This window comes from Phaenicophaeus curvirostris, chromosome 5, assembly GCF_032191515.1.
Source record: "Phaenicophaeus curvirostris isolate KB17595 chromosome 5, BPBGC_Pcur_1.0, whole genome shotgun sequence".
Lineage (NCBI taxonomy): Eukaryota > Metazoa > Chordata > Aves > Cuculiformes > Cuculidae > Phaenicophaeus > Phaenicophaeus curvirostris.
Window position 1 is genome coordinate 60,013,092 of NC_091396.1, and position 26,550 is coordinate 60,039,641.

General features: G+C 43.6%; 1 protein-coding gene across 1 annotated transcript in view; it reads left to right on the forward strand.

Annotated features, from left to right (window-relative positions):
• The first annotated feature begins 5,409 nt into the window (after positions 1–5,409).
• The window catches only part of GPR132 (G protein-coupled receptor 132), a 44,248-nt gene continuing 23,107 nt past the window's right edge, over positions 5,410–26,550 (forward strand). The window contains exon 1 of the mRNA XM_069858937.1: positions 5,410–5,447. The gene's annotated coding sequence lies outside the window, so the exon portion shown is untranslated. The remainder of the gene's footprint in view (positions 5,448–26,550) is intronic.

The window sequence follows — 26,550 nt, forward strand, 5'->3', positions numbered from 1 at the left end:
AACCACAGAGAACAGAGGAAACAAAGGTGGAGTAGACATCGAGAAAGATCTTTCTGAAACTTGGCATTCCAATGTAAAAGCTCCCAATCACTGCTCAGCCCACGCAATGTGAAGCACTTGTAAGGAACTGGAAAATCACTGCACAGTGCCCTGAGATGCAAGGGGTGTTTTGTTTGTTTCCTTTCCTCAGGAGTTTCTTACGAGCTATATGACTTCTGAGGAATTGCCACCACATTCCTCTTCCACTGAGGTCTCCCTTAACACAACCTGAAAAAAAGAGGAAACGTGAATGTTCAGTTTTATTCAGTAGTTCTGCTTCTACTTTGCACTCAGTTGTCCTCATTTGGAAGTATGTCACCGTATCTAGCAGTCTTTCCCCTTTTTGTAGTCAGGAATAAGTCTCAGATGGTGAGCCCCCTTCAAAACAGAAACTTGTAAGCTTGATACTACAGTTACTAACTGACAATCTTTTGGATGTAATCCCACAGGTCCTTCCTAATAATAAGCATGATTTACTCCAGATAGCAAGTCCCCAGTCCAAAGCACTGTGGAATCAGTCTTGGTTCATCAGATCTCAGGAGCATAAGACTATCCACTCCTTTCTGCTAGTTCTTACTCTAAAATGCTATAAACCCCCAGTATTTTTTATGCCATGCATCACCTGCACCCACAGTCCCACATGGAGCTCAGCCTACCAAAGTAAGGTGGATGAATATGATGTTTTAGAGTATCTTAGACATATTCATGCCTTCAAATAAGAGCTGCATCCAGTATTGTTCTAGGCGCATTCCCAAATCAGCAGAAAGGCAAGAAAAAATTGGTGCACTATTTCATGGGGTCACCTTGCTGTGGCTCTGCTCCTGTCCCACAAGTCCGTTGTGCACAACTCAGCAGAGGCACAAAGGAATCCTACTCCAGGGAACAGAGGACAGTCACCAGCCTCTGGAATCCCTAATGGGGTGACCATAAACCTCTTCAGACAGAACAGCTAATTCCCCTGCTCCCTGCCAGAGCTGAGGAGGACAGACGTTGCATTTTCCAGCAAATTAAGAGGGTGATACTCCTTCTGTGGATTTCTTTGGATCCCAAATGCACCTTGAAATACCTTGCACTGCTGCCTCCATGGCTGCACATCACTCTCCCCCTTTCTCTGCCTAAACATTTCCTCGGCTCGGAGACATTTACCAGGAGTCTTTCCTTCTCAAGCTGCATGCTCTATTTGTAATTCTGTTTTATCCTCTCCTCTTTCTGAAGCTTTTACTACTCGGTAGAGACATTCGTATTACTAATCTATCTCAGGTCTTTTTACTGCTGCCCATCTCCACAGCATCTGATCCTCTTCCTTATTGCTTTTCTTTTCATTACTTATTCATGTATTTATATAACACAAGGACTCGGAGATCACTACCAGAATCATGTCTTGATTGTGCTCTGCCCACAAAGAGAAACAGCCCATCATCTGAGGACTTTACAATTGAAATGGGAGAGACAGATGGACACCTGGGGTACAGAGCGACTGACCACCCTGCTTGCACCCCACATCTAGACCATGCAAGTGTCATTCTTGCTCCTGACTGTGGTTTCCCCTGACTGCCACATTCTAGTGGAGTGTGATATGAACAGCATCTCTTGCTTCACAAGAAAGCACCAAGAAGCTGGAGGAGTCCTCTCCCTTCCCTGACCTACCCTTCAGTTCTGCCCTCCTCACCTGGAGCTAGGTCAGGGCCTTCTCTGTGGGAGCTCCATCCCAGCATGAGCATGGTGCAACTCATTCAGCTTTCAAAAATGATTTGCAGGGTACAGTTTTTACTGTTTGACCTGAGTGGCAGCATTTCCCTGTTGTGCATACATGCTATTCTTTTGCCGAGCAAATGATAATTTTTCTTCACTGAAGGGATAAAGATAAAAAATTTTCTCCCAGGGAGAAAAGGGAAATTTTCTTGTCCTTTTTGCCCCTTTTTGGGTTGCTGGCACCAAGCCAACTCACTGTGTTTTACTTTCTTTCCTCTGTATGTGTGATTTTTTTTATTATTTTTGCCCAGCTCCAGAGGAAAAGGATTTCTCAGGCCTAACATCCTGTTCACTTCTGCATACTTTTTAAATGCTTATTACTAAAAGCTAGCTATTTATGCAGAGGAACAAAGTACATTCCACTAACCCCTTGTGGCATAGCTCTGCATGCTGACTGCTAAGCTCTAGAAAGGTGAATCGAATGTATGACAGAGAGCTTTGTATAGGGATTGAATACCCACTGTACATCAACACAGTAATACCCTTTTAAAATTCTCTTTGCTATCATGTCTTTGGAAATAAGAAAGGAAAACCTTTCAACAGCTTCATTCCCTCTGACTCTAATCTCGATTGTGTTGAGAGGGATAGGTGCCAGATAACTGTATCGGTAGAAACAAAGATAAGGCCACTGTGCATACCATAAACAGTTGTATTGCTTGAATTATGTTCAGATGGACAGATGAAGTGACAATAACAGGGCCGCATTAATAGGGTGAGTGGTTAATTAACCTGCCTGGTATCTTTCAAAGAGATCAAGTTGCATATCATTACTGGAAAATTCCTAAGGACCTAAAATGAACCAAGAACAAGTCCATTTATCTCAAAATCACCCATCTGACAATACAACACAGTGGGTATCTCACAAGGAAACGTTAATTTAAGTGATGCCTTTGTGTAGCTTACAAAAGGGACTGGGGCTGAAATCAAGATGTCAAAGTGATACCTCGGCTGAAGAACAGAAGGATCCTTCAGAGAGTATTTGGATGTTTTGGGTCTATCTAGTCTTGGAATGCGTTTAAGACAAAAGTTTGGTGCCCAAGGTGCAATTCAACATTTTTGCTTTGATTTTCACCTTTTTTATATTCCCATCAAAGGATACATGATGTCCCCTCTAGTTCACAGATGGTATGTTGGTTTCAAACCCCACTGAATCAACGCTTTTAATCTTGATGGAAGTTTCTTCCACCTGTCTGCCCAAAAAGTGCTTTACTGTATGCACAGCTGTGACTGCAGTTCCACCTGGTGTTCACCCACCTAAGTATTTGCTCTGGGGCTTCAGAAAAAAAAAATCTTCCTACCCCTGCTTTGAATCACAACAGTGTCTCCACAGAACACCGTGCCCAAGGTCTCAGGATAGGATTCTGCTGAGACTATGTCATGACTTCCCTTGGTATAGCATGGGAACAGAGCAGATATAGCACTTCGTTCAAAGTCCCAGCCTCTCAAGAGGACAGAAACTGTAATGACATCCAATTTCATTTGCAGAAGATTTGAGATCGTAGGTCCTCATTCTTATACTGTGCTGGTATAAACTGTTTCAGAAAACCTTGGCAAAAGAGAGCAGAAAAAGTAGCCCTTCTTAACCCAGTTTACTTGACAGTTTCCATAACAACTTGATGCAGCTATTTATATAGCAGGAGAATATCATTTGTGTTTCATCATTTTTAGAACCTTTGTTGCCATATCAACCTCAGTGCCATGTTACAGAGCATAGCCCCATTCAGTTCGCTCTTTTTTGCTCAGAAAGAAACTTCGCTCACAATGAACTGAAATTCAGGTGGTCTCAGAAGAACCCTTGACAGGCCTACTTGTCGAAGTATCATTTGATCCCTAATTTAAATGGGCTTGTGCCTGTGTGATCTGTCTTCACCAGACAAGAGGGATCACCTGCAGTGGGAAGAAAAGATAAGGACAGGGTGGAGAAAGAGACCAGCAGTGCCAGCAGGTTGCTTATCTTTCTTGGGAAGCAAATAATCAGAGGCATATGGCAACTACTGACTTTCTCTGATGGATTTGGAAAGAAAAGCTAATTTTAAAATGTCAAGAGTTTCAAAGGCTTGGTGCTAGCACTCCCGAGTCAGCATTTTTCGGAGGAGATTGGGTAGCAAGGAGTTCCAAGAAAGAGCAAGGTTAGGATGCAGTGAAAGTCAAGATGGGTAGAAAAGTGGTAGAAGACAGTGGCCAGGAGAGGTACCACGTTCCATGAGGAGTGGAGGAACCTTCCTGTTGTGGGCTCAGGTGCTGCTCAGTCCTGGATTCATTGCTCACAATGCCAAGCATCAATAGGTAACCCAGGAGACAGATGTGCCCAGTGCACAACTCAGGTGGGGATTCGGTGTCTCCCAACACCTCTCTTTGGAGGAAGTGGTATTGTTTAGGCACTTCAGTTCTTACAGTTGAAATGAATCTGGACTTCAGGTTGTCACTGAGGCCCTTTTTTTTTTTCCTGCTGGCTGGTCCAGCAAGTGCTTATCATTCACTTATCTACAGTCTGTCTGGGGAACCTCAGCCTTGCAGTCCATGGTACCAAACCTTCCCTTCCAAGTCAGAATACATTAATTTTAAAATACTCATACAATGTGCAGTCACAAGTATCTGTAATCCACCTGACACCTTCAGCCGACAAACAGCCTGCAAATAATCCTTTGGCTGCACTGTCTTTTGTCAATCACACTTCCTCCTGCTGTTGGGAGTTGGCAGGTCTGTTGTCAATGCCCTGACACTCCACTGTCTCAACCCACTGTGGCAGCTACTTTCCCAAGACACTCCTGTTTAACATAGGTGTCCCCATCTCCACTCTTCTAGAGATCTGAAGAAATCTACTTATTCCCTGGAGCAGGCATCCACTTGGCATCGCAAACCATACAAACAGGGCAACCAGTTGAGACAGTGCCAGTGATTTAACCAACAGAAATGCACACAACAGCAGTTCTAAGAAGCAGTGTCAGTTCCTGGTTTTCATTATTTGTATTGTTCTGTCTTGTCCTAATCATCTCAGTATTTCTACAGGGCCCCTTGTGAGACTGAGAAGCATGTTACCAGCTCCAGCATGGCTGGGTTTAGCTGTCTGTGTCAGTAGATGAGAACTTCACGGATGTGTTTTGTCATGCAGCAGCGCTGAATACAGGCACCGCTGGCTTTATTAATAGCAGCCCTATTATTTTAACATGATGTTCCACCAACCCCTTGGAGTGGGGACAATAGGAAACAGCACTTACATGTTTAAGTCTGTGGCACACTGAACTGTTTGGATCTGTATGATTCATTGTCAGCCAGAACGATGTCAGACACTGCAGGCAAAATAAAATAGACTGCATAAGCATGATCTATATGCATTCTACACGTAAGCTGTACGATATGCATCCTGCCCAACTTCTGCTTCCAGAAGCCATAAATGAATTCTATGTATTCTTTAAAGCATTCTCAGTAGGATCATGGTAGGATCTTGGGAACTGCCGACCTGGTGCTTTTAACCGTAATCCCAGATGGTGCTAGGAGCTCTCTCTTGTCTTGTCTGCAGGCATGTGGATGATGTCTGCCCAGCTACTGGAAGGAAATAGCTTTAGCTGTGTCCTGGAAGAGATCATTTGATTGCCAGACCTGGCAGCTCCCATCCACACTGCATCAAAAAAACCAGAAAGTTTTGGAGTTTTACGGTGGGTTTTTTTGTATTGACGAGTATTAGTTTATCCCTGAGAATCTGAGAATCTCTGAAATTTTTAAACTCAGACTACTCACATTCTGCTGGCGCCTGCCTTTGGTATTCCCAGATTTTGTTTCTCTCCCCTGTCTCCTAAACATTGCTTGATTTTAAGCATAATTGATGCTACTTAAAGTCACTGAATTTAAGGGAAAGTATCATATTTTTAAAATTCTATCCTTAAAGCATTAGTCTTTGCACCAAAATATTAATTCTGAAAGCTACAGCATCCTACCCTGAAAGCTTGTGTCACACTGTACAAATAGAGAAATATAAGACTTTTCTAGAATAATTTGCTTTATTCATACTGCATCTCCAGTCCTTGAACAGAAAGGATCCTAAGCAACATGTATGTGATTCTTCCTTTACAATCCTCAGCCCAAACATTAATGCCACTTTTCTCCTAGGAAGAGACTGAGGCAAACCATGTTGTTGCTAACAACCCTTCGGAAGACTGAAATCCTCATACCCAGATTAGGATTTCTTCAAAAACTGAACAATGCCTGCGAACTATACAAAAAGAGACCTGATAAAATCCTTTCAGAGTGTTCCCTGTTAATTCCCAGCCTAGCAAAATGCTCCATCTCTATTGTTGTTAAGATAGTGTCTTGTTCTCTGCTAGTTGCTTTCAGTATGAAGTTAGACCTTACACACAGTACCCCTTTTTGTACTTGTCTGCAGAAAATATTTCTCAGTTTGCATTCATAGAATCATAGAATCATAGAATAACCAAGTTGGAAGAGAATCACCGAATCATTGAGTCCAACCATTCCTATCAAACACTAAACCATGCCCCTCAGCACCTCATCTACCCATGCCTTAAACACCTCCAGGGAAGGTGAATCAACCACCTCCCTGGGCAGCCTGTTCCAGGGCCCAATGACCCCCTCTGTGAAAAATTTTTTCCTAATGTCCAGCCTAAATCTCCCCTGGCGGAGCTTGAGGCCATTCCCTCTTGTCCTGTCCCCTGTCACTTGGGAGAAGAGGCCAGCACCCTCCTCTCCACAAGCTCCTTTCAGGTGGTTATAGAGAGCAATGAGGTCTCCCCTCAGCCTCCTGTTCTCCAAGCTAAACAACCCCAGCTCTCTCAGCCGTTCCTCATAAGGCCTGTTCTCCGGCCCCTTCACCAGCTTTGTTGCTCTTCTCTGGACTCGCTCCAGAGCCTCAACATCCTTCTTGTGGTGAGGCGACAGTGACAGTCACCATTTTAAAGGTAAGTCCATTCGTCTGAAAGCTGGACATCTCCATCCATTTCCTTCATCCCTCAGAGACAGACAGGTTTCTGCTCTGAGCATCTCATGTTGTCATCATTTAATACAGCCCTTCTTCCATCCCTGTTCCTGAAATCGTATCCAACCTGGCCTGCTAGGAACTAAAAGCCATCTGAGGGAGGCTTTTCTTTGGAAAGCAGCAGGGAAATCTAGCAGGGCTGTAGCCCCCATAGCACCACAGATATACACAACAAGTTGTGTGCCTTCCTTGCTGTGATGGGCCACCATGTTGGTCCTTCCAGAGACATCAAGCCCTCTACCTATTGCTGATTAAAAATCTTGGGCACATTCCTCCCAGGTCTTGGGACGACTAAGACAGTTTCCTCACTGTCCTCACTGTCCCTCTGGTGTCTGCCCTTCCACTGCACATCACCTCCAGCCTGACAATGATTTCAGCAATGAGCAGGGATCTGCGGGCATCATCTCATCCACCAAAAGCACACACTACACTTGGCCCTTTGTATGTCAGGTGGATTCTGTATCTTTCTCTTATTTTTCCACCTAAAACAAAGAAAGGAAAAAAATAATCCCATGCTTTAAATGCTAAGCCAGAGTCTGGTACACTACAAAGTGATCCATCCCATTTATTTTATAGCACTTTAGTGCCTCTCTCAGTTGTCTCACTACCCAGACTTCAGGCAGAGTGGAGCCACGTTACTTAGCAACTCACAGTACGCATGACAAAATTAACCCAAACAATATTGTTTATTAACTCTTAATAAGGAGCAAGCAAAACAGCAACCTGAGAGTTTCACAACAAGAATTTTTTCCATTTTGTGTGCACTACTAATATTATGGACCACAATGTTATCTTGGGTGTTCGGTGGGAATTTTTTTTAGCCCTTTTGTGAAGACCTATTTGAAGCACAAAAGTCTTCCCCACCCCACCCTCCCCAGCGCCTGATGCTTCTATAATGGAAAAAGTATATGTAATAATAGAAAACTGAAAGACTACTGGAGCTGATGAGCTCTAGTGGATGCCTGCTCAGCCCTGTGAAGTCCACGTTTGGAGGATGGGGACGTAAGTGTTACTCGCAGACGCTCTCCCATTTTGGACACATTGCAAGGGTAGGGGTTTCAAACTGCTGCGATTTATCCCAGGCTCTTCAGAAAACGTGACTGTTGGTTACCCTGTCCCTGTACCTCAGCCCCTGAAATATCATCCTGCTTCATGGAGATTTTATGAGGACACATGTAAGGCAGCAGAGGCTTGGTTTGAAAAGCTGTTTAAGTAGCTAACCAAATCACACTGACTTCAGCAGCAAATAGGCATCTAAAGATTCTGTCTTCAGGTGCTCTGGAGATGTGAGTCAGACCAATCCCTATAAAAAATATCCAGGACGCCACTTATGAATATGATGCTTTACATCTATCTTATGATCATATTCACAAGTGGCATCCTGGATATCTTTTTATCCTGGATAAAAAGAGAGTGGATGTATTACTTTTATGGTTCCTGCCATAAAAGTTTAAAAAAAATAATTGCTTTTCAGAAATATGTAAAACTTGCCAGGCTTTACCAAAGTCCTTTGCCTTGCTGTCTCAGGGGTTTTGGATGAAAGGCTCCTGCCAAGAATTTCAGCCCTAGGAGAGACTTCTGCAAGATTATTTCCAGATATGAAAACCTTTTCCTGCCATGCTACTGAGCCCTCCCTGTCCAACCCTTCATGGCGAGTGCTGATAATGAAAGCGCAGAGGCCTCCCTCCCAAGCAGTAACTACAACAGCTGATCCAGGCAGTCTTTTCCGGCTTTTATGGAGAAGAATGAGTGACTTGTGCGTTCTTGTGAGAAACTACTTAGACACCAGATACAGCATATATAGGTTTTTATGGAAGCAGAATGCAGATTCTTATCAGCCTCCATTTATTTAGCAAGTAATGACAAATGAATTCCTCAGAAACTTATTCTCGGTAATCCTGGAGCACCAAGTGCTCGGCATTGAAACAGCTTGCAGGCAGGGTGGTCAGAGGCACGTACTCCAAGGACTATGTTCTGCCTGTTGCCAGCTGATGGAAGGGGTGGCAGGGAGGTGAGAGAAGGAGAGGGAGTGGAAGGGGAGCGGGAGGTGAGGGAGAAGGTCCACTTGCCCTCTCAGCTCTGCAGCTGGTCTCAGTCTCTTTCATAGATTTCTGTCCAGATGTGAGCAGGTACAGGCTGGAATGATGCCAGCACATCGGGGAATCGGGGACAGGAGGGTAGGGAAGAGTATAGGGACGCTGCCCAGTTGTGTAGGGATGGGGTCAGGAAGTCCAAGATGCAGCTGGAGCTGAATTTGGAAAGGGATGCAAAGACTTAAAAGAAGGGCTTCTATAGGTATGTCAGCCAGAAAAGGAAGGTCAAAGAAAGCATAATCCCCCTGATTACCCAGACTGGCAAACTGATAAAAACAGACGAGAAGGCTGCTGTCATGGCAGTCAGAGGGTCCAGAGGAGAACCACAAAAATTATCAGAAGGCTGGAACAACTCTCATGAAGAAAGGCTGAAAGAGTTGGAGTTGTTCAGCCTGGAAAAGAGAAGGCTCCAGGGAGACCTTGTTGCAGTCTTTCATTATTTAAAGGGGGCATACAAGAAAGGTGGGGAAAAACTTGTTAGCAGGACTTGTTCCAATGGGACAAGGGGTGATGGTTTTAAACTAAAAGAGGATAGATTTAGACTAGATATGAGGAAGACATTTTTTACAATGCAGGTGATGAAACACTGGCACGAGTTGCCCAGAGAGGTGGTGGAAGCCCTGTCCCTGGAAACATTCAAGGCCAGGTTGGGCAGGGCTCTGAGCCTGATTCAAATATATAGGGGATTCCTGCTAAAACTAGTCTGCAGCCTTGCTCACCTTCCCATCCAAAATTTTGGCTAACATCTCCCACATCTCCTTGAGAAGAGAACATTTCCCCTTTCATAAGTGCTCAGTGCAGAGGGCAAATGGTCTGGGAAGGCAGTAAGTCATCCTTTTCATGCATAGCTAGTGTAAGGCAGGTTCCCCTCCCACAGTGCTCACTCAGGTTCATTTGCTACACAGCTCATGAGCTCTTCACACTCTACCCTAGCCTGCTCTATGCACTTATTATTAGTAGCTGTGAGATCCCAGAGCACATGAGGAAAAGTCATTACATTCTACTATGTGGAGTAGGCAAGGAACTCCATGCTTCCTCCACAGTTTGCCATCTCTATATCACTATGGCCTCAGCACAGTCTTGTGCTGTGTTTTTTCCTTCATGAAAAGCCAGGCCAGCTTTGTTCCTACCTCTCAGGTAAGAATTCAATCCTCCTTCTCCATTGCCCTCTACTATCTAAGGCCCACAGCCTTCTATTAACTGGTAGCTACATGGTGTTGAGTGTTGATGCTGTATAACACAGCAGGAGGATGAAATCCTACACCACATAGACCAAACATGGGACTGATTTTCAACCTTTCCTGACCTCTATGACATGTAAATGAGACCAGCTGAGCTATCCAATCACCAGTGACTAACATCTAACATGTGCCACCTTCTCAGTATTCAGACGCTCATAGGGTACTCTCAGAACTGATAGTTTTGCTTAAATGAAGAGTTTGGTCTCCACTTTGACTTGCAACAGGAGAGTTTTCTTCAGCAGAAGATTTAGAAGTGACCAATTCCTTTTGAGATATACGCAGAAACAAACATGCAGAGAAACCATGCTTTCAGCTCTTAAAAGTTTTTGCACTTTTCCTGCAATTTGAAAGATACTTTTGCTTTTCAAACCCTTCACAAAGTCTGGTTTTCAGAAAAGGATGCTGAAGCATATACATACACATACATGTGTGTTTCACACTTGTTTCACAAACAAAAAGGAATTGGAGAAGAAAAAATAAAATATGAGAGGCAAGCTGGTACCAGGAAGCTTATAATGCTGTAATCTGAAGATGAAAATACGACCATGCAGTTTACTTTGATTGTTGTTCTGGTACTACCCTAAACTTTATGTCAGATGTCTTTTTCTCCACTCTGGAATTAAAATCTGTTAAGCAAAGCTAAGTTCCTCACTTCAACATTTAGAAGAGAGGAGAGGATGGGAGGAAATGGCCTCAGGCTCCGCCAGGGGAGGTTTAGGCTGGACATTAGGAAAAAAATTTTCACAGAGGGGGTCATTGGGCACTGGCAGAGGCTGCCCAGGGAGGTGGTTGAGTCACCTTCCCTGGAAGTGTTTAAGGCATGGGTGGACGAGGTACTAAGGGGCATGGTTTAGTGTTTGATAGGAATGGTTGGACTCGATCATCCGGTGATTCTCTTCCAACCTGGTTATTCTATGATTCTATGATTCTATGATCTGCTGTTAAGTGGGTCTCTGAGAACAATGAAGGGGTAGACATGTGGCTCAAGACCTCAGCTCTGAGATCTGCTTCTGCTGGTTCGAGTGTGGACCAGATCCAAGAAGACAGACCCAAGCAGATAATTCCTATCTGCTCCTCCTTAAGATACCCAGTCTCCTTTCTTGATCAGCTCCGTCAGCAACCCTATCAGAGAGGAGGAGGAGCAAAATATCCAGCCACTGTTCTGCCCCCAAATCTGCATCTGAGAAAAGGAGAGGTGAGCATTACCTAAAATGTTGCTGAAGTAAAGGAGAGGATATCATGGGGAAAGGAGCGAGTTTTTCCCAGGGTCCAAAATGCTTTGCCCCAAATACTCATCAAGGTTTCTTGTCCTTGTATGTTTATTTTTTCTACCTTTCTCTGTGCTCTTTTTCCAAGATGAAATTCCAAATATAATATTGTCTCAAAACCCCATTTTAAGCCTTTCCCATTCCCCATTTCTACTTTTTTTTTTATACTCAGGTCCCTCAGCCACATCCATCTAACTCTGTGCATTGCAGCAAGAAGACTTGGATATACCTGAAGGAAGAGTTGAACTATTGACTTTGATAGGTACAAGGTCTGCTTGTGCAAACTAGGCTTAATACAAAGTTTCTGCCATCCAGGTCTCTCCTGGCTACAGATGACAGCACCTAAAGATAATGTCTCAGTGCATCTCATAGGGATATTTGAAAGTTCTGTTCATATTCTCGTGTCAAACCTGTCTTGTAGAGTTTGGTGAGAGCTCGGATGTTCAAGCTACCCTGGGCCTCTTTAAACTCTGTTCATCACAAGAACTGTTCAGGTGAAAATGCCCTAGACCAGTGGAAAATGTTCCCCAGGAGACTGGGTAGATCATTATCCTCCACCCCTTTCTCGTCTTTTCCTTTCTTTGTCTCAGGGCAGTGGTCAGCCCCGAGCTCACCACCCTCAGACACGTGTACGCACAGCCGGGCCAAGAGAGGAAATGAATCATTTACAGTGGGAGATCACAATTGCCATAATTGCAGGATTCTTATCTTGAAAATGAACGTGCACATCTTCAGGAGGCTGGCAGGGCAGAAACAGTCTTGGCCAACTCACGGGCTTGGAAACAAGATTTCCTGGGGGTCAGGAACAAGTCTAGTTTCTTATTCATCATGATCTTCTTCACTTAAAAAAAAACCAACCCAAACAACCTATATACTGACCTTATTGACATCAAAATATGCACAGGGGGAATAGGGAGGTAGGAAAATACCTAGAAGATCAGTAACTCTAGGCAGGATATCCTCTCTGTTATATGCTTCAGGGGTCTTTCGGATTCCTGAAAGCTGGCTGGCTGCAGCCATTGTATCAAATTGGATTACATGGGTAAGAATTTCTGATCTGAATGTCATTTGGCTGTGGCTGCTGTGTACAAGCTAACGCTATGTAGACAATGCTCTGAAAATCCAACAGGTCCTCTGAGAACTTAGAGTTACTCAAGGCAAAATTAATTAAGAAGTAATGAACTGAGCTTTTGATACCATAGTTGAAGTGTTGCTTCAGGCGCAAACACTAAGAGAAGGGTTCTTTTCACTGATTTTTAATTAGAACTTAATAGCGCCCTGAAGTTACATCTCTTATATAAAAAAAAAAAAAAAAAACCCAAAAAACCCCAGCTACTTACTTCTATGTGATGAACAACTCAAATTATATTTTAACATATGCAAATAACTGGCCTAAAAGATCTGCATGGGAGTAATAGAGATAGGACAGTTTAAATCGTTGACCATTTACAGTTGATTTTTATTTAACTGATCCATCAGTTAGTTTGTTTGCAATTAAATATTAGAAAAAATAGAGTTTAAAGGAAGAACTCAAAAGCCATGTGAAATGCAGACACTGAGGGCTTCAGCTGAGATAAATTAGCACAGCCCATTGATTTTAACCACATTGAATGCATTAATGATCTCACTGGAGTTTACAGATCTTAACTGCTTCCAAGTCACAGCCAGTCCCAAGTCCCTACGTGCACTGAATAGCCTCTTACTACCCAAGATGTCCCATTAGGTAAATACTGCTCAGCATGTATAAGCCTGAGGAAATCTGCCTGTAAAGTCATCCGGATTGCTCAAAAAGCCCTAGCTGGAAAGCAGCGTGTGGTAGGGTAACACCAAGGGCTCCTGAGGCGGCTTAGTCAAGGAGGTTTGGATCTCTAAGACCTTTGCAGGTATGTTGCCACTGCTGATAGCATCAAGAAACCCTGCTGAGCAAAAGCCCACAGGGTCTGGCCCAGGATGTGTTGCCATGACAGGAGGCCAGCAAAATGCTTTAGCTCATCCTGAGCAAACAGCTCCTTTTGCTACACTGCATGGGATAGCATATTTATGTCATCTGAATAGAACTGACCCTCTCTGCGTGGCCTGCTACAATTTTGCTGCACTTCTCTCAATAAATCACCAACAACATCAATAGTAAAATTAAATAATGAATGTGATTCCCCTCAAACAATACTACCTAGGAGAGATTACCACTTAGCTGCTTTTCAAATGCAGCTCAAACCCATTTCATTCAGAGGCATGATACAACTGCTTAGTTGTCTAAAATTGAAGACAAAACTCCATTCACATCTTACAACATCTAGTGGTGAGGGAGCTTTTCACACAACTAAGCAGAAGGGAGAGGAGCTGACAAGACACACAAAATCACAAACCTTATAGAGACAAAGGGCATTTAGGTACCAAATGTGAGTGCCACAGTTGTTTTTCTCCACTCACTGTACCAAAGCCTTGCAGTCCTGGATAATAAGTGACCTGAATCACTTACAGATCTCTTGCAGTCATGTGCTATAGCAGTTGGCTGTGCTGGGCTAGCAGCAGACTGAACACAGCAATTAAGTTCTGATATTGTGGTTTGGGTTTATTTTTCCTTGCTTCTTTTTAATTAAACAAGTATTTAAAGGCAATGTAGAAAGGCCATGCCAAGAAACTATCTTTCCTCAACAGTTCCGTTTTAGTTAAGCAGTGGTTGTACAAATACTGAAAAGCAAGTTTGCGCTTTCTCTTAGACAGGACTGTCACCAGCTGGGAATGTTTCTGTTTACATGCAGGAGGAAATATCCTATTAGCATCCATCCTGTCTATGGGACTCAACATGGGGCAGTTGTTCATGCACCTTGCAATGTCTAGGCCATAGTAAGCTTTTCATGTGACCTACGGCAGGTTGCATTCCCAAAGACAGAGGCTATTGAAGGGTGAGAGAATAGGCAGGAAGAAAGTTTCAGACCATGAGCAGGTAATCCATGCAGCACTGGACAAGGGGTTGAAGGTTCACCACGTCTGATGGGATGCTCTGCATTTGGGTTGTTTCTGAAGCAGTGTGGTGGTGCAGGATCATACTTCATCTGGCCACTCGACATATGGAGCCTTTCCCCACTTTGAATGTTTGTATCAATCACCATCTGATATCTTCTACAAAATGATACCAGTGTGAGGCAGGTCCCTTACAAGGATGTGCTGTGGAACTAAGTACAGACAAAAAGACCAAGGGGACAGTGTAAATCTGCAAAAGCCTCTGGTGAAATCTGAGCTTTGCTCAGTACATAGAAGGGTTTTCCCATTCACTTTTTTTCAAGAGCCAGGTTGTTTCTTGTTTATACTAGACATACCTTCACCTTTCCCTGTAACTCTCTACAAATGCATTTGTAGAGATACATTTTGCTCTGGCAGCCATGGGACTTTGCCAGTCTGCATTCAGATTTGATGCCAAAATAGAGGCACTGACTTTCCTTCAGATCAAATCTGTCATGTCAGTGTTTAAATCGACTCGTCTCAGCACCAGATTTTGCTTGTTTGGCTTTTTATTTTAATCTTCAAATTCCCAGATCACCCCTCTGACACTACTCTTAGCAGTCCTTGACTGTTCTGCTCCTTAATCATGCTGGGCCTCACAAACCCTTCTATTTACCAAGGAAATACGGGGCATCCCAGCAAGCAGTATTAAGAGCAACAGCGTCTAAATGCCCAGAGTACCTGAACCACGATGTTTGGCTCAATAGTGAGCCCTTTGGCTATGCAGAAGGACACAGATAAAAATTTGGGCTTGGGATGCTTTTTTGTGGCAAGAACAGCTGGGAAAGCTTATGGGTAAATAATTCTCCTTTGGTGTTTACTGGGACCTCTCATCACCGGTTCGTACTTTCTCCTTAGGTCAGACTGTGTGGAGGCTTGACAGATAGATAATGATCACATCTCCCTGTCCCCCAGCATGAAATGTTTAGAGAGTATCTGAAGTGGGTGTTGTTTCAAAGGGACAAAGCAGCTCCTCAAGCAGTTTTATGGCTTTGTAATTTATTTACTAAGGCAATCTCAGGTCAGTCACACTATCTATTTCTTTTTTAATGAGGTGCTGTTTATTTTTCACTCTCACGTTCTGGATGGATTGAGACACAAGGAGGTCAAAAGATTTCTCCCTGAAGTCTTCAGGGCGTCAAAAATTGTCATTCTACTTTTTAATGTATTAAGAATGGAGCCTGACTTGAAGTCAAAGGAACTGCAAACATGTTTAAAGGCGTTTAAAAACCTTCCTAATGAGGCACCTACAGGAGAGCCTGGATCTTCTCTGTACTACTAAGTTTTAACACCTCTGCAACTCCACTCACTTCAGTCTCACTACCAGCTGAGGTGATCTAAGGTTACCCTTTGGAGGAATATTTTTCGTTAGCTCAACTACTGATCTGGACAAACTCAGAAGCTTCCACTTTTTTCAGGTTTGAAATAGAAACTCCTTAACTTAGCTTGGAGTTTTCTGTTTCAGACCAGTCAGTGCTAGCTGGACACCGGCCTTTTTGTCCAAATACACCAGAGAGACTTATAAAAGATACTGACTCTCTTTCCACACCCTGTATCCACTTTAAAATTTGTGCAACAGGCCAGGGAATTAAGAGATCCTTTTACAGTGCATGGAAATTGACTATTAAATATTGAGAGCTTTTCTAAAAAGAAATGCTTTTTCTTTTACCCTTTCCTTTTGCAAAATAAGCAAACCCAATCTGAGACTAAAAAATTCATCCCACGTGCTCTGGCACAACTAGGTCATTAAAGAAAATCATCAGGTCAAAAACAATAGAGACTGGTATCACTTACAGAGGTGAAACACAGAACCAGCACTCGGGTCTGTGTTATGGTTGTGCCTGTGGGCTTCAAACATTCACAGTGCTCAGTGCTGCACAGAAGTAAACCTGCAGACATGACCATGCTCAACTCCAAAGCCACACAGCCACCCCAGGGCTGAGATTTTGGTGTCCAGCCCTTTGCCACAGAGTGTAAGAAAAATGAGTGGCCATAAGGGCATAAGAAATAAGTGGGTAAGGCACAAGAATTACCCAGAAGGAACCCAGGAGAGGTGACAAAGTGTTTATATCCACTTGGGAAAGTCAGCACTGATAGTGGCCCAGTGTTGGTCCTTGGCAGGTATCAAAGATTTACCCTGTGGTTCTGCTCTTTCACCAGCATGTGCCTTCAGCCAAGGCTGGAGACAGGCATGGAGCCAGCTGGACCCTTCTGACCCAGCCCATGTTTCAGCTTTTATGTGAGGTAGTTGGGGTTCTTCTCACAGAGGCATTTCAGCTCTTACATCAGCAGTTAAGATGCTTGCAGATTTTGCAGGTGGTCCTTGATGTTCTTTCTCCTCTGCTTTGGGAAAATATCCAAACAAGGAGGCCATGGATGGTCTTGAGAACAGAGGTCTCAGCCTCTCCTGTTGGAGCTGGTCCCGTTTGTGCTGCTAGTTAGCTGTTCACTGGAGCAGGAACCTATAACCTCACTTTCCCACATCACATATATGACTGTCCTGACTCTGGGGCTGCATAGTCCATCTTCCACTTCTTCTCTCTGGTCCAGCAAATGTTTAATTATTTATGCAAAAGGAAACAACTCCAGCAAGAGACTTTGAGCCCAGACCCTAGAAGATCTATCAGTTGAATGCTCACAGCACTTTTTCAGGATGTGGGAGGCTCTGCATAAACCACAGGAGATAGAGGTTCAGTCTAGGTTTCCAACACCCCAGGAGAGGGCTTAAAACAGCAGCGTCTGTTTTCAGTGCAGATTACTGATGCACTGAGAAAGCTTATGGGATATAGCCATTTATAGACCTTCTTGTGCCCTGTAAACTTAGAGGACGAAATCTCTGTCAAATTGGGAGAGAGGACAGACTTCCTATTTGTTTCGATGAGCTGGGAGGTCATCACACAGGATTTAGGTGTGATCATTTCAGCCGAGCCAGGATTTAGGCAGGTTTGCATAAATCAGCATGTCAGAAATATAAACGCTACAGCTCAGTGCGGCAGATGCTCCTGTGTTAGAGTCAGACTTAAAGTGGCAATTAGATACCCACCTACCTTTGTGGAGTCAATCTGCAATAACTCCACATTAAAAGCTGAGGAAATGCTATGAAAGCGATCAGGAAAATATAGCTAAAACAAAGAGGGGAGAAATATGTAAAGGCGTGCAGCCTTCCTCCAGCATAGCCTTTGCTTAGGTTGTCTATCACAAGGAGAGATTTTATTAGAGCTCATTAAATTTTAAAGCCTTAATGGCACCCTCTGTACCGCATGATTGGTACAAAAAGGAGAGCTTGACAAAGCATTACTGCAGCACGATGAAAGGCATCCTCCTCTGCAGTGTTTGTGGCTGAGAGATGAAGTGGTGGCTGCAGAGCATCTGCGGGAGTAGCGTGACATCATCTGGTGAAAGCTGGTACAAGTCCTTCAGCTCCAGGCTGGAGCATCCTTGGGTTGGCAGAAGAGATTTGCGAGGTGAATGAACTGGTCCTGATGCCTTTCAGGAGAGCGTGGAAGTGCAGCAGTCAGGAGCACAGGCAGGACTGCAGCAAATAAAGCAGCCGAATACAGCCAACTTGGTGTGACAAAATTGTAAGCAATTTTGAAGTCCAAGTTCTTATTTTGTATGACTTGTTTCTGCCGTGGCTAAACCCACCCACTGCATTTACTGACATGGTTTTTCTTTCCTTTCCTTCATTTTCCCCACTCTCGGCTTTGTTTTTTATACTTTAGTGACTAGTTAACACATTTGCTGTTTCCACTCAGCCACCTCGTGCCACACTTTGCAGACCAGGTGAAACATGCAGTCATGGGACGGTGCTGCTGGAGTGGTCAGCAGCAAAAGGGGTGAGTCCCAGCAGAGCAACAGTTACTCTCAGGTGGTTGGTCCATGCACGACTTGAACCTTCACATTTAGAAACCAAGAATCCATCTGTAAGATTGATATATTATAGGGGCACCAGGGCTCAAATCTAACCGTAAGTGTGTTGCACATCTGAAACTCAGTCTCCTTGGATGTCGAAGGGTCTCTCTCTGGTCTGGTCTCTCTCTTGGGGTCTCTCTCTGTGATGTACACCCACAGTGGTAATCTGAAACAGCACATGCTTGTATCCAGGTCAGGGAGATGGCACAAGAGATCATTTGCCTTATTCACCAACTTCCTTGCCAAATGAGCATGAAATTTTCATGACACTGCAAAATAGCTGCTCCACAGCCTCCTAATGTCACTGCTCCAGAGATTTTATACCCAGGAAATGTCTTGCATAATTTATTTGCTTTGGGATGTAGGAATCTTTATTTTTTAATTTGGTTCATTTTGGTGGTATTTGTGGTGGTGGTGGTAGTTTTGAAAAACAGTCTCTGTAAAATCTTAGGTGGGACGAGAGCGCCTACCAGCTCTGTACAGAAAATCCTAAGACAAACCATGGGAAGATGATGCACGGCTGTGATTTTAAGTTTGTCCAGTTTTGGAAATGGAGTCCCCACCAGTCCATGTATTTAATATGACCAATGTCAATCACACAGATAAAGATACTGTTCTTCATGGATATTGAACATCTGTCCGAAGCCTTTTAATGATAACTGGAAGTGGCCTCCTAGAATCATTCACAGCATTGTGGGCTTTTTTGTGTCAACTCTGTTTTGGTATTCTCCAAAACACTAATGAAAAAAGTCAGTGGTCCAAGCAGCAAATCCATGTGTTACCCATAATTTTCAAAGCACCTGGGGAGAAAAATAAATGGCCTCAAAGTCTAAACACTGGCAGGGCTCGTCCCAACATTTTTCTCATCATTGGCTCAAGTGGCAGACCAGAATGTGAAAACTTTCTCTGTGTCCCATTTTTGTGAACTACTGCTCACAAGGCTTTGCCCATTGTACCAACAGTGTCTCAGATAATTTCCCTGCCAAGTCTGAGCAGTTTCCAAGACCAGGTCATCCAGCCAGTTGTAGTCAAGAAGAGCTGTAGGGGAGTGGATCAGGGGGACAGACTGACACTTCAGTAAGAACAGATTCATGCCCTACACCCGGATTATGACATCCTTTCTGCAGGACCAGTATTTGTAGAGTCAACCTGGGACATTCCTGAATTCCCCTGATTTGAGAGGTTCAGACAAAATCATGTATCAGTTGAGGTACGAGAGGCTTCAAAGCCACATGTTACAAGTTGAGTCTTGCTTTTAACACTGCATGAGGCCCAAACTGAGTTGCTTTATTATTCAAACACACTACATCTTAGTCATGTGGGTTTTTTTTTTCAATGTGGAAACAGCTACATTCCTTCTACAACCAAAGAGGTTGGATGTGCAGCCTGAGCAGCTGAGGCACGTCTGAATTTGCCTCTCTTAAACTCTTTCAAAATTTTCTCTACCCTGGAGTAACTCAGATAGTTTTACAATGAGTGACCCAGGGAAAAAAAAAATATATCCCTGACCTCCTCAGTTTTGAAACCTTTCCTTCAGATCACTAAATTGTGACAGCTTTTCCGTGCCACCTTTGAGTTCCCTGCACAAAAGTGGGCAAGTTCCCATCAGTTATGCAAGAACAAGATCTCTGCACAGGCAGCAAGTGTTTGAGGATATTTATCGAGGCAGCCAGCCTAACACAACACAGGCAAAATGCAAATGAGGGCATCTAAGTGCTCACACACCAAGAATGTGCATGGGCTCCTCAACACTGCTGCAAGGTCTCTTCAATAAATAGCCAAGTAGGAAACTAAAGGCAACTTGGTATCAGCAGCAGGTAGCTCTGTTGAGCTGCTCCTGACCCATTGTGAGACTTCTTCCCAGGTGTCTTCCCAGGCGTCTTCCCAGGCAGATTCGTGATCCCCTGTCTGTGGGAGTGCAGGCTCTGTCCTTCAGACACGTAGAACCAGATATGTGTCCACAAGTAAAGAAGGCACCAAAGTCTGAGAGAGGGGCTGCAGCGCTTATCCACAAGGAGTAAAGAAGTAAAGTAGCAGAGCAGCAAACAAGAAAAGTTGGGATTTTTTTTTCTTTTAAGAAGTAAAAATGATCTTTCCTGTCAAAAGCAGGGCTGCATTCAGACCATCTCTCCTGTCATCTTTTGGACTTGGAGTTGTGACCCTGGTGAGGTGACCAGGTGGTGACATCCCTGGCCATAGCAGTTACGATTCTGCACCTCTAGCCGGCTGTCCAACCAGACAGGAGTTCCTGCCTGGGGACAGACAGACAGGCAACCCGTTCCCCTCTGACACATGCTTTCCTAGTGACTTACTCTATTTCCCAGTCAGAGAGAAGGTAAAAAGCTTCATTTGCATTCCTTCCCCCAAAAGAAAACCAGAAATGAAAACAGTTTTGGTGCCTGCAGGGAGAAGGCTTTCAGCACAGGCTGAGGAAATTTTTTGAGTCAGTGGGAAGGCACCGTGGTGCCACAAACCCGAAGGACAGAGGGAAAACCCCGCAATGCTCCCGGCCATCACTAGATGCCCTCCTCCCTCACTCCTGGGAGGAGAGATCCTGGGTTCTCCTTAAATCCCTAGAGTAGCTCTCCAGTCGCTTATCCCATTTGGGGCAGTTGCTCTCTAAAAGCCAGCTGTCATTTCAGAAAACTCTCGACTTCATGCTTCACCTCAGAACAACTGTATTGGCTGCTCATCTGCCCACTCTCTACTCCTGAGCTTCTCCTTACTGCTTTCATCTCCAACAAGAAGCTAACAAGCCTGGTAGCGAGCACAGCTGCCTCCATCCGAATCCTCTGTGGTGAACCTTCAGCCCTTTAGGGAGGAGGTTTTAGGAGCCAGGCTTTAGTTACTTGATGCTTGTCCCACAAGTCATCTCTGGAGGTCTTGCCAGTGAAAGCATAATCACTATTTGCCAGTTCCTTCCCTAGCAAATTTGTCCATGTTCCCTATCACAGCAACCATTCTTCTGAGAGGGATATTTTCATCTGTATTGTTAGTCTGACCTCCCTGTAAAAACTTGTATGTCCCACCATCAGCTCAGAGACTGTTCTTCCGACAACAAACCTTTCTTTTAGACCAATCCTCATTCTTGCTAACTCCCTCCTCCACCTCCATGCCAAATTCTCTCTCCTTTTCCTTTCCCGTTTTCTTAGTCTCTCCCTGCAGTTGGATTTGATCATTTCTGCCTTTGCTTACAGCATCACCAAACTCTGGGGCTTTTCTCACCTTGCTCACAGTAAAATCTCCTGCCCACATCTTCTTCACCATCCCCCGCCCTTCAGTAGTACAAATTACTCTCCTCTGACTTCCCATCCAAAATTCCACCACTATAGAAAACCCCTTGTCCTTCCTGCACCAGCCTGTTCTTCCTTCTTGTGTGTGTGTGTGTCTATTCTGACTGTAATACCTTCAAAGACTTGTCCTGACTTTCTAAATTTGACACAACAATGACTCTTCTCCACCCTGATGTTCTTTACTGCTCTCAGGAGGCTCCATCCAACCTTCTTCACACTACCTGATGCAGCGTCCACCCTGTGGGTTGGGGATCGTAGCAGCTATTTGCCTCAGTAGCCCTCTGCCTTTACACAGAAGATGGATTCCTTTGGCTCAGGATTTCCATTATGCTCTTCCAGCCCATTCTAGGCTCTGCAGCCAGCGGCCAGGCCATACCACCTGGGCAAGTCCTGGATGGACTTGGCCACCCGGCTATGGAGCAGTAGCTGGGAGCCAGGAGCTGGGACTGTGCTGCTGTGCGCTGTACTGTCCTGTTGCATACCACATTCTTCCCAAGTTGGAGGCTGTCTGGCTCATGATATTTCTCAGTTTCTCAAATACACACTCACTTGCGGTTACTGTCTCGCACTCTCTTCCCTTCCTCCTTCTTGAAAGATACTCCCACCACAACAGCTTGTCTCACAAGCACCTTCCCTTGAACCAGACGTCGTAGACGATGTTTTATTTTTTACTACTGTAACTGTGGTTTAGACTAAGTCTTGCTTGTCAGTGTTCCTGTGAATATCAACAGAACAGAAAAAAAATTATCTTGAAACCTCCAAAAAATAACGACTTTCATTATGGGCATCCAGGTCTTTCTCATTTTCATCCAGCTATAGCTGATATGAAATAATAGCCTGAACAGAAAACAGGAGAGTTTTATATGTCTGACATTCTGACAAATTAAAGCAAACCAGAACAACTTATGGGTGTGAGACAACTAGGTTTGCTGTTTGTTTTCTCCTGTTGTTGAGGAAAAAGGGCAACAGCAGGAATGGGGGGAAAATGACCATCATGTATAAGTTCCATATATTTTTACAGAGGGGCATATGTGGCTGGTTAGACCAGCAACACTAAAGACAACACTGGAAAGTGCGTGTTGCACAACTCTGCATACAGACAACAACTCAGCAAGACTGAATGAGAAAAAAAATAAGAACTTGCAGTCATTTATACTGGTGCTAGAAAGATCACTAACAAACAAGAGGAACAGGAAGTTATGTTATTTGTGAAGGCGTTTGACGTAACTTATGCCACGGAAGCCTGGTGAGATGGTTTTCCTGATTACTGTAATAAACCTTTGATCAGGAAGGGCAAACTGGGGGTGATTGTCTATACCATCTTTATCAGCTTGTCAGTTGCTAAGTCAGATTTAGAAGATGCTGAACAGAAGAGGAAGAATATCTGTAGCATGATTTGCTACAGACCATCAAAGTCAGAAAGTCAAAAAAAAGATGAGTCATTTCTTAAGCCCATTATTTATTAAACCCTCAGCCCATTTGTGGAAAGGAAAGTTCTAAATGCATGGAGGTCTTCAGAGTGGGAGGCATACGCTAGAGATGTATGCAGTCACAAGAAACCCAGCGTGTAGGTGATACAGGTGAATTTTCTAACCCAGTAGATTCTGCATCCAAGGTGAAATCCTTCATTACACCACACAATGGTGAACTAATTGCTGGCCAGAAAGTCTGTTGCTCTCTGAAGACCAACCACCATGACTGTGACCTGATTATTTGTAGCATTGACTGCCCTAAACACTCTGCATTAAAAAGGTAAGTTCTCTAACTTAAGGAAAGTTATTATCCAGATTAATTGGTAGAAAAAGTGGAGAGAAAAATCTAAATGAAAATTGAGTCCTTTGATGAAGCATTCATCAGATGGTCAAAAAGTCAAGATTTCCAAGTCAAGAGTGCAAACAGAGTGAAAGAATCAATGTGAGATAGAAAATCAATCTCACAAATGGGAAAGGGGGAAACAGCTGCCAATTAATATAAAAAAAGAAGTAACTAAATGTGAGAAATGAGTAAGTGAAATAAGAACTAACTGGAAACACCTCAGAACAGAGCAAAGAAAGTATTTTAGCATCTACTAAGAACAGAAGTAGCTTAATAATAGTGCAGTTATGTCACTAGAGAGATATAGTAAAATTAATAATAATTTTTGAAAAGGAGAGTGCTTAATAAATCTTCGTCTGTATTCAGAAAGAAATCAGATAGTACACATGTATAATGTGGGGCTGCTGATGGACTGTTTTGCTCAGTAATACCAAGAGGATGATAAACAAGTTCTACTAGGGAAAAATATTTAAAATGAGCGCTCTGGCTAATTAGCATTCCTGAAAGAGATTATATGATCTCTCTCCTGCTTCCATTTAGAGTAGTGCTCATAGTGTATCAATAATCCAAAAGGGTAAAGAGGATTAAGTGGGTAAGTCAAATAGAAGTCACAGAAGCAAACTACTGTGAGCTAAGGGTGAGAATGTTGAAAATGCTAATAAGCATCTTTTAAAGAACAACAAGATATATTTGACAAACTAAGTTGCAGCTTTTATGAATCTGATCTAGACCTAATGGATTCAGAGTTTTCCATGGCACTGGATGTTGCGCCAGAAAACAAGCACATGTTCTGTAAAACACTAAAAGTTATCCCATAACTGATGTGAGAGCTGGAGAAGTGAGATTTCAAATGCAAATAAAAGACCACAGCATAGGCTCCAGGTACAGCGCTATAACATAAGGAAATAAAGCAATTGTGAGTGTGTATATGGTGTTGCATGTAGGCAGAGATGTAGGGAAATTATTTCATCTCTGCATGTTTGTGCATAGCAATAGAAATAACAGTGCTGAAATAATCCCTGATATGCAGACTTATGGTGTCAAGGAGAGGTTGTGGGGAGAGTATACTACATGCTGTCTCTGTTACACTGCTTTTCCCCCAAGCACTGCTTTTAACCACCACTGCAAACTGGATCTTGAGCTAGACAGACCTTTGGTCCTCCAGTAAAGCTACCCTTATTGTCTTATGTTGTCCTCACACTTCCCATTTTGCATTCTTCAAAGCAATATGAAAAAAAGGAAACCATGTAGTACCCGCAACAGCTCAAGGCATAGAACAAACAGCCTCCTGTGTGAGGTTCAGGGCTTGCTCTGCTCTTCAGTCTTTTATTTGCTTTAGTCCTTATTCATCATGTTAAATCACTGCTTAGTCTCCTGTGACCATGTGCAGGCTAATTGCACAAACATTTGCACAAATAAAGACTCGTTTCTTGAGTTCCTATCTGTCACCACAGTCTTTTAGCCTTGCAAATCCAGGTCTGGTCTTGAGCACAACCTTTGGCAGAGTGCATGGGCAGCAGTTGTGTTTCAGGCCCAGCTGTCAGGACTGTTTCTCCATTTGATCCACTACAGCTGTCTGTTAAAAGACAAAAATAGCCTTGGCATCAGGGACTGGGACTTCCTTCTGAGAGCCAAGTTCCCCCGTCGCTAGGCCAGTTGCCCAACAGCTTTCCTTCATAAACATAAATGTATATTCCATATACTTGTCCTGCTTTCAGTGGGAGGGGTACAGACCTCACCCTCTTCCACCTCTCCTCTCTTCATCACATCTTTTCTCCAGAGCAACAAAGATCCTCATAGGAACCAACAGACACAGACTCGTACCCACCCCCAGCTGGGATGTCAGGGACTACAGATGCTGGATTGCTGTGTACAGAAGAAAAAGATACCAGCAGAATTTTAAAAGCAAATGCTGGGTGCAGCAGCATTTTTGGGAAGGAACTGTTGTGAGGTGGTTGTTCCCAGTGCAGATTTGCTGTACTGAGACTGCTGGGGAGAGGACCCATGATTTCAGCATGTTTTTGAATTCACACCAGGATTAGGTGCTCTGCTGCTCAGCACTGGACACATGGGAAGACTCATCTGCAGGCAGCCAGGGACCACAGATGATAAAAAGTATGATTTCTAAAGAGAGGAAGTAGGTGTGGGCTAAACAGAAAGGGGGGTTCAAGTGAAGCGTCTGTTACTCTACTAAGAATGGTTTCCAGGAGTCATGCTCTTTTGGTACCTTTAATTTACATGGCAAAAAGTATCAGGAACTAAAGACTACTTTACTTTAGGGGAGAAGGTTGAAACAGCTGCGTTCCTTAAGTATTAAACAGGTTTATTCCTTGTATATAAATGACATGCTATCTTCTGCTGAGTCCAGACACACTGAGCCTGGAAGAAAGAAGATTGCTTTCAGTAGTGGTCTTTGATAACTGGGACAAAATACCATGAAAAGTGACCAAATACAATGGGGGAGAGGTGGGATCTCTATTCTTTGTATCTCCAGAGCAAGGCTGTGCATCTCCACAGGAGATGCTTTAACCCAGCACAACCTATTCGGACTCAATACAGAGCAATACAGTGAAACAGGGGTGAGACTCGGAGCCAGACTCAGCAACCACCAATGCTGGCAGAAACCTCCCTGGCCACAGACCTGCCCCAGTTTTACACTTACTGGAAATCTAGAGGAGGTTTGGGGAAAAGGGGATTGTATGAGCTGCTTTTTGTTTTGAGCCATATAAGAAAACTACTTGTGTCTTGTTGCACATGCTCTTTAAAGAGCTGGGATTTCCCTCTTCTGATAGAATTTACATAGCAGTCACACTTCCTTTAATCTCCATCAAACTATTATTTCAACACACCACCTACACAGCCAGATGAAAAATCACCAGTAGAAGGGAAAAAAAAAGCTTAGAAGAAAATCTCAGAGTCCGGCTTTGTATGTATGAACTCCTCCTTTCCATCTGGAAATTCCCCTTAGTGATACCATAAACAAACTCCCCTGAAATAAGCTAAAGTAAAGTGAACTGAAATTCAGTATGGAACATGGAAGTAGGGACTATTTGTAATCTGATGATTACCAAACAAAAGATGGAGAGCAGATACAATCTGATTTTTTTAATTTTAGCCCATTATGAGTTTCTTATTCACTAAAGT